This window comes from Ziziphus jujuba, chromosome 11 (assembly GCF_031755915.1).
Source record: "Ziziphus jujuba cultivar Dongzao chromosome 11, ASM3175591v1".
In the NCBI taxonomy this organism is placed as follows: Eukaryota; Viridiplantae; Streptophyta; class Magnoliopsida; order Rosales; family Rhamnaceae; genus Ziziphus; species Ziziphus jujuba.
In genome coordinates, this window is record NC_083389.1 from 1,594,669 (window position 1) to 1,604,065 (window position 9,397).

At 37.0% G+C, this 9,397-nt stretch overlaps 1 pseudogene; it reads left to right on the forward strand.

Moving 5' to 3' along the window:
• The first annotated feature begins 1,933 nt into the window (after positions 1 to 1,933).
• Positions 1,934 to 3,393, forward strand: LOC125418519 (NAD(P)H-quinone oxidoreductase subunit 2 A, chloroplastic-like; annotated as a pseudogene).
• Positions 3,394 to 9,397: the final 6,004 nt, after the last annotated feature.

The window sequence follows — 9,397 nt, forward strand, 5'->3', positions numbered from 1 at the left end:
GTATGGTGTTGTGAATTGATGCACCATTCCATTTTCTTTGCAAAAATCCTCCATAGCCAAGCTTGTATATTCTCCACCATTGTCGGTTCTCAAGCACTTCATCTTTGCATTGCTTTGGGTTTCCACCATCTTCTTGAATTCCATGAACTTCTCAAGCACTTGTGACTTGGTTGTTAGAAAATATACCCAACACATCCTTGAGTAGTCATCAATGAAGGTTAGGAAGTACTTACATCCTCCATAAAGCCATCCTTTTGGAAACTCATGTGGTGTGAGCAACCACTATCCATAAGCCAACCAAGACAACTACTTGTGGCTTTAAGGCATGTGGCCACAAATAGGTTCTCGGCTTCTTCATTAACTACATTGGCTTGTTGTCTCCTTTGCTTTCCTTTGCTTGCATACTTTGGCAATGTGGCCTTTTTCTCCACATCTTTCACAAGATGCATCCGGCCTCCAAAAACACTTGGATGGTGGATGTCCAAGCTTCTTGCAATGAGGGCAAGGTGGATGTCCTCCTCGATTTTGATGGCTTTGTTGTTGTTGTTGATTCCATCCATTTTTGTTGTTGTTTGTGTTGTTGTTGGTTGTAAAACCGGTTTGGTTGGTGTTGTTGCTGTTCCTTCCTTTATTCTTCTTTTTGTTGCCGTGGCCACCATAGAATGCACTCTCTATGGTCTCCTCCTTTCTAATGGCTCTCCTTTGTTCGATTGCTTGAAGAGCATTGATGAGCACACTCAAGGTTATTTCACTAAGATTTCTAGATTCTTCAAGGGAGGAAATCTTAGCTTCAAACCTTTCGGGTAAGCTCACCAATACTTTCTCTACTACCCTCGGTAAATTGCTCACCAAGGACCCGAATTTGATTTACCACTTTGAGCATCCTTTCCATGAAATCCTTGACAAGCTCATTATCCTTCATCTTCAAGGTCTCAAACTCTCTTCTTAGGTTTAAAACTTGCATTTGCCGAGTTCTAGTATTTCCATGGAACTCCTCTTGAAGCTTTATCCAAACCTCTCTAGCACTTGTGCATGACATTATCCTTATAAAAATGGAATCACTCATGGAGGAGTGCAAGGCAGTGAGGGCCTTGAACCCCTTGGCAACTTCGACCTCATGTGCATTTCTTTGTGCTTGGGTTGCATTAGCTCTCAACTCCTCCACTACATAACTTTCTTCTATGACTTCCCATAAACCAAAGGCTTGAAGGTAGGCTTTCATTTTTATACTCCAAATGGAATAGTTTTGGCCTTCAAACTTAGGTGGTGTTAGGGTTGCAAAGGATTGTGAGGCCATTTGAAAAAATGGTTTTTGAAAAGTTTTGAAAAATGGACACAAGAACAAGCTCTCGGGTGGTGGTGTTTTGGCGAGTTTCAACTAGTCTTTTTGGGAGGTTTTGGTTTTGGTTGGAAGGCTTTAGGTGGGGGATCCTCTCACAAATAAAATGGTCTAGGTTGAAAGCTCACAAGGTCCAAAGAAATTACACTATGCTCTGATACCATGATGGAATTTGGTGTAGGTTTATGTTGTTGTACCCTAGAGCACAATCATTCAAGGTGTTAGTCAAGAATGATTGTTGTTGGTTCTTGGTTCTTGGTTCTTGATTTTGTTTTTTTTTTTTTTTTGGGTTTGTTTAGGTTTTGTTTCTGGTTTTAATGGAGGTTTAGGGTTCTTGAAAAGGTTGTTAGCTTTTGGGAAGAAGAAGAAACCAAAAATGTAGTAGTTGAGAGAGAGAGAGCCAAAAATGTTGTTTTTCAAAATCTGTTTTTTGAATATTTTATTTCTCAACGTTTTTCATTACAATTTTCATACTTTTAAATACATCAAAAAGACAATAAGGCATGCTGCCATATTGAGCAATAAATACAAAAGCATTAAAAGTAACCAACCAAGCCAAACTACCTCAGCTAACTCTAATCAATGTGTTGATGGACCCCTGACGTATACGAAGGAGTGCGGTTCGTTCGATAAATTCCTACCTCTCTATCTATCCCTAAGATGTTTGGATTTTTCAAAACTCCATGGACATGCAGAAGAGAAATGCTATCCCCACTTGGACCAAGACATAACTTTTACTTCTTTAAATAACAATTAAGGTGAAGCAAGGTCAGGAACACCGAGTCTCTTTATGATAAAGAGATTCATTTTGCAAGTTCATTATTACGGGTAGTTCCTACAAAGGATCAGACTAATGATGTATACAATACTTGAAAATTCTCAATGTACATGCTACGTAGTTAGTTTTCATTCTTCAGAGACTACGAGTGTAATAGGAATATCCATTGACAAAAGGTTCACCCTAAGATGATCATCTTATGGCTATTGAGAACGAATCAAATCAGATGGTTCTATTTCTTAATGTTTCTGACTTGCTCCTATGGAACCAAGGTCAAAAAAATTGAGAAAAATCAATCATTCACAACCATTGATGAAGGATTCCTCAAAAAGTTAAGGATTAGTAATCCTTATTAGAAATTGAATGGGTTTCGATCTTATACATACGCGAGGAAGGTAATCAAAAAAGAAAGAAGATAATTTCTTCTTTCTTTTATCACTTAGGAGTCATGCGAGATGAAAGTCTCATGAACGGTTTTGAATGAGAGAAAGAAGTGAGGAATCCTCTTTTTGACTCTGACTCTCCCATTCCAGTTGTTGCTGTTCTTTCTGTTACTTTGAAAGTAGCTGCTTCAGCTTCAACCACTTGAATTTTTGCTATTCCCTTTTATTTCTCATCAAACGAATGGCATATTCTTTTGGAAATCCTAGCTATTATTAGCATGATATTGGGGAATCTCATTGCTATTACTCAAACAAGCATGAAACATATGCTTGCGTATTCGTCCATAGGTCAAATTGGATATGTAATTATTGGAATAATTGTTGGAGACTCAAATGGTGGATATGCAAGCATGATAACTTATATGTTGTTCTATATCTCCATGAATCTAGGAACTTTTGCTTGCATTGTATCATTTGGTCTACATATCGGAACTGATAGCATTCGAGATTATACAGGATTATACATGAAAGATCCTTTTTTGACTATCTTTTTAACCCTATATCTCTTATCCTTAGGAGGTCTTCCTCCACTAGCAGGTTTTTTTGGAAAACTGCATTGTTTCCGGTGTGGATGGTAGGCAGGCCTATATTTCTTGGTTTCAATAGGACTCTTTATGAGCATTGTTTCTATCTACTATTATCTAAAAGTAATCAAGTTATTAATGACTGGATGAAACCAAGAAATAACCCCTCACATGCAAAATTATAGAAGATCCCCCTTAAGATCAAACAATTCCATCAAATTGAGTATGATTGTTTGTGTGATAGCACCTACTATTCCAGGAATATCAATGAACCCGATGATTGAAATTGCTCAGGATACATTTTTTTAGCTTCTAGAAACTATTTCTTAGTTCAAAATCCCTCTTACTAATTGAAATCAAAGAACTAGCAGATCTGTTATGCCCAAAATGGGATTGGGCTAGGGTTATGAACTTATAATCTATAATATGATGATCGAGTCGATTCCATGATTATAAGTTCATTCCATAGCAGACTAGACCGAAATAGGGTTATATACATTCTAATTTTGAGAAGGGGTCATTCAAATGTATCTAAATAGATACTATGTTTCATATGGATCCCTACGTCGTTACATTCCATTTAAGATTAGGGATAAGCATAATCGGACCTGCTTTTTACGTATCTCTCATTATTTGGGACCCTATTCACCTCACCTCTTTGGGCTTCTATTGAATCGAGAAATAAGTGTGATTGTCCATCTTTTTTATATAATATATAAATATAAGATAAGGCACCCTCCAAATAATTCAAATTGAAGCAATTGGATGTCCGATTCGAGCCTATATGACAAGACCGATCAATAGAAATACTCTAACACTCCACCTTTGTCATATATTCCATACATCACATTGGAGAGATTTCATATTCATCGAATACAATTCAATTTCAAGATGCCTTGGTGGTGAAATGGTAGACACATGAGACTCAAAATCTCAAGCTAAAGTGCGCAAAGATTCAAGTATTTTTCAAGGCATAGTATTGAGAATGCTCAGTGAATTGGAATAAGTTTGACAGTGGATCACAAAATCTTGGTGATCTTCTCTATCTAATGAATGGGGAGTCCGCTTTGAAATCATCCATCCTGCACCCACCCCACTCCCCGAGTATATGCTTCAATTGGAATCACACAAGGGTATATTGATACAATAGAAACCTCAGGTAAAATGCCCCCCCCTAGTAACCCAACAGATAAAGTACATTACATAGTCCATTTTAGGGATTGGCGACTTACCCATCTGGTGACTTTGACGTTGGAAGTTCCCAAAATGGGTACTATCCAGTCGAGTGAATTCAATAATAGACGCCTGTTGGCATTCTAGCTTTCCTTCTTCTTTCAGGGCCTATCTAAAAGAGAATCCAGTACTTATTGGTCGTGAATATCTGAATAGGACGAACCACTCTGTGGATTGCTTCAAAACAATTAGAACTAGTCAGTCAACTGGAATGTATACTATCCATATAGGGGTCAATTGAGAATATCCGTTGACCTGAGACGAAGAGAAATGTCTATCTATTTTATTTAGTTATTCAGTTAAACCAATGATTCATTATTATAGTAGATGGAAACAACCATTTCATCCGACATTCGTATTTTTGATTTTCCAATGGATTTATATCTTTCATTAATGGAAATTTTTTGATATAGTGAGTAATAGCTCTGGTTGTTCCCTATTCAAGAATTCTTGTTTAGGCAGTTCATACCATCCATCCCTAATGTTTTGATTTAAGATTTCAATTCCTCCATGATGCGAATTCGCCCGAGCCTGCACAACCGACAACCCACTGGGATTCCGACCCGATACGGATGAAGACCGAGCCAATCACTAGAGCTTAAGCTAAGAGGTTTACGGATCACATTGCTTCATTTATTCAGGGCCTTATTCATTCTCAAGAGGGCTTGTCTATTCCCGGAGAACCAAGACCTATTCTAACCATACAAGTGGTGAAAGCCGGTATGGAGCTAGGTAGCGGTTTTGGTACATTTTTGGAGTTTGGGCAGCAAGAAATAGGTCATGAAAACAAGTCAAGATAGAAGAAAAACCAACTTGTACGGACAGCTTCAAAATTTGGCCGAAAATGAGTATATTTTATGCTGGCTTTACTGTATTTTGCTGAGTTGGCTTTTTCTCTTTCCTCCAAGCAAGGGAAACATGTGGGACTCCATAGTAAGATTATTTGGCATCTTAAAAAGCATATTGAAGCTGATTTGGGGCTCAAGTTGGTCAAAGATTAGTAAAAGTCAACTTAGTAAAAAGCTAGTATTTTAGTTTCTTAATTTGATTCTACTTCTTGTTTTAGGAAATTACCATTACTTTTTGGGTTTTATTTATTTATTTGCTGGAAAATAATTTTAGGAAAGTTATTATTTCATTATTTTCATTGTAAATTAATTAATTCCTAATTCAAAATAAAGGAATTAATTAATCCAAATTATATTAGGAAAGGGTGTGAAATTAGGCAATTTCCTAATAGGATTCTGTGTTGGTTGAAATTTCCTAATCCTTTTAAGGTTTTATTTTTTTCATTCAAAGCCTATTTAAAGGCTTATTTTTCAAGAATAATTAAGCTTGAATTATATGTAGAAAATTATTTGTGAGATTGAATTTTCTTTGTTCTTTTGAACACCCAAAACACCATTAGTGAATGAGTGTTTTAGTTTGACTTATCAATAGGCCTTCCATCACCTATTGTGGCGTCTTCATTATATACCAAGGTTTCTAATCACAGGTTGGTTAGGGGTCAAGGTGACCATTAGAACTTGAACATAATTAGATCCGGGTTAATATAATACGGGTTCAGGAGCGGGTCGTCCTAGGTTCATATCATTCGGTATCAGAGCCAAATTTTGTTTATGTTTGATCTATCTTTAGTTGCTTTATTTGTTTTTCTTTTATTCTACAATTTTAGAATTAGGTTAAGGTTGCATCCATCCCATACACGCTCTGCACCTTAATAAAAAAAATAAAAAAAAATTTGGTTTGTTGGAGTTTGATTTGTTTGCTGGAAATTTGTTGGAGCTGCTGGTTTGTCGATAAGTTGCTGGAGAATTATTTTTGCTGCTGGATATTTGGAATTTTGGGTGCTTAAATTATTGGATTAAAATTAGTTAAAGGATTTGATACAAAACTTGAATTACAAGAACAAAAACCAACATTATTCTACATTTTTCTTCGATTTGATTCTTGTTTGAGTTTGAAAATTCTTTTCCTAAATTTTATTCTTGAATCCTTAATCTCTTACCATCTAGTCTAGTTCTTAAAAATTCTAAAGTTTTCTCATTAATTTGCTTTATTTTCCCTAGAAAAGCTGAAAACTAGATTTTGTTGATTTCTTTGGGTATTGCCTACTTTTTGCTACTGTTTTGTTGATAAGTTTAATTAAGACATACTTGTGATCTAATTGCTGTTTTGTGGGTGTTTTAATTAGAACTTTGAGATAATTCATTGAGAGAAAAAAAACAAGAAAGTGTGAGCACAAAAGAGGGTTAAAAGCCGAAATTAGTGTGCAAACACGAGTGTCGAGTTCTTTATTGAGTGAAACATGTGAGGGAGTGAAATTTGGTGAGGTCTTATTTTCTTTTTGCATTATTTATACTAACATGGCAAATTCAAGGGTGAGAAGAGGAGATCCATCTTTAAGAATTAATGAAAAAGAGTTCGTAGGATTCCATGGCGGTTCCTGAGCTTCGGGGAGTGGTGAGCAAACGGATATGAAGGCTGTCTTGGAGCAACTACAGCGGATGAATATTCAATTTGACCAATTAAATCAAAGGCTGGACAGGTTAGAAACATCCCAAGGAGTGCCAAATATATGGTTAGATGCTCATTAAGGACAATGTCAAGGTCGAGGAGGCTGAGGGTGACCAAGAGAGGAATTCGGGGGAAGTAACTATGGAGATGACTTGGAAGAGGGGTTTGATGAAATTTTTTAACCTCAAGAAAGGCCAATCTGTGGGAGACCAGCAAGGAATGAAGATGATGATCTTGGGAATATCAAGGTAAACGTTCCACCTTTCACGGGAAAAAGTGATCCGGAAGCATATTTGGAATGGGAGGAGAAAATGGAGATGATTTTCGATTGTCATAACTATTCGGAAGCTAAGAAGGTGAAATTGGCAGCAATCGAATTTGGCCATTATGCACTCCAATGGTGGACCAATGGGCAAAATACCCGAAGGAGAGTTGGTGACGACTTGATCACTACATGGTGCCAAATGAAAGGAGCCATGAGGAAGCGGTTCGTACCATCCCATTATAATAGGTTGCTGCATCAAAGGCTTCAATCCCTATCTCAAGGAAGTAAGTCCGTGGAGGATTATTACAAGGAGATGGAGATGCTTATGATGAGATTAAACATGAATGAGGACAGAGAAGCAACCATGGCAAGATTCCTTTGTGGTTTGAATTCTGAGATAGCCAACCAACTAGAATTGCAACAATATGTGGAATTAGAGGAGATGTTGTATGTGGCTATTAAATTGGAGCATCAATTCAAGAGGAGGGGTGTAGGCTCACGGTTTGGAGGAGTTTCCAGAAGCGGGAGATCAATTCCAAGTGGCTGGAGAAACAACCCACCCTATGAAAGCAAGCTAAAGTCGAAAGTTGGAGAAGAAAGTTCAAATCGGCCAAAGAGAAAGACTAGAACCGAATCTATCCAAGCGGACAAAAGTGAAGGTAATGGCATTGTGTGTTTTAAGGGCCAGGGACAAGGACACATTGCTAGCCAATGCCCAAAGAGGAGGATTATGGCATTGAAAGGTAATGGCGAACTAGAATCCGAAAGTGAAGAAAGTGATGGTGAAACTGAAATTGAAGATGGAGAAGTCGGAGATGATGAGCATGAGGTACCCAAGACACTCCGACCTTCAAGGGATGACTTGAGCTTGCTTTCTAGGAGAGTGCTGGCTGCATGCAAAGATGAGGATGAAATTCAAAGAGAGAACATCTTCCACACCCGATGTGAGATTCAAGGTAAGATTTGTAGCATGATTATTGATAGTGGGAGTTATACTAACGTAATTAGTAACATTGTAGTTGATAAATTAGGCTTAAAAACTATTAAACATCCAGAACCATATAGAGTAGGATGGCTAAATGATAGTGGTGAGATGAAAGTAAATAAACAAGCCAAAGTAAAATTCAGCATTGATAAATATGTGGATGTGGTTTTGTGTGATGTTGTGCCTATGCATGCGGGACATATTTTACTTGGTAGGCCTTTGCAATTTGATAGAGATGCTATTCATTATGGTAGAGAGAATAGTATTCTTTTTAGATTTAAAGGTAAAAAGGTCAAGCTGGAAGCATTAACTCCTAAAGAGGTGTACAAAGATCAAATATAAATACAACAAAGGAGGGTGGCCGAACAACTCAACGAGAGAACTAGTATGGCCCCCACGACAACAACACCCATCCAAGGAGTCCAACCCGTGCAAGACCAACCAGGTAAGTGTTCTAAAACTCAACTTGAGTGGAAAAACCAAGAGTGGCCGAAATTGGAGTGAAAAAAATGAGAAATCCGAGAGTGAGGAAGGTAGTATGGTGGCTGAGAGAGAGAAAGCAAAAGAAAGAAAAGAAAGAAAGAATAAAAAATTTTATTTGAGTTTTGGAGATGTAAATAAAGCTATCTTCAGTAAAAAACCATTGCTGGTCATGATTTATAAAGATAATTATTTTAATGATCAAGCTAACCTTGAAGAATTTGAATTGCCAAGTTCAATTCTTTCTCTTTTGCAAGATTTTGAAGATGTCTTTCCGGATGAAATTCCAAAGGGATTACCACCAATTAGAGGGATTGAGCATTAAATTGACTTTGTTCCAGGAGTTTCCATACCAAATAGACCAGCATATAGAAGCAATCTCGAAGAAACAAAGGAGTTACATAAACAGGTAAGTGAGTTACTTGATAAAGGCTATATTCATGAGAGTATGAGTCCATATGCTGTTCCTGTTTTATTAGTGCCTAAAAAAGATGGTTCTTGGAGAATGTGTGTTGATTGTAGGGCTATAAATAATATAGACATCCAATTCCTATATTAGATGATATGCTTGATGAATTGCATGGTGCTTGCATGTTCACTAAAATTGATCTTAGGAGTGGATACCATCAAATTAGAATGAAAGAAGGTGATGAATGGTTAACCGCATTTAAAACTAAATATGGGCTGTATGAATGGTTAGTCATGCCTTTTAGTTTAACTAATGCACCTAGTACTTTTATGAGGCTTATGAATCATGTTATGCATCCATTTATTGGTAAATTTGTGGTTGTGTATTTTGATGACATTTCAGTATATAGCCGAAACTTGGATGA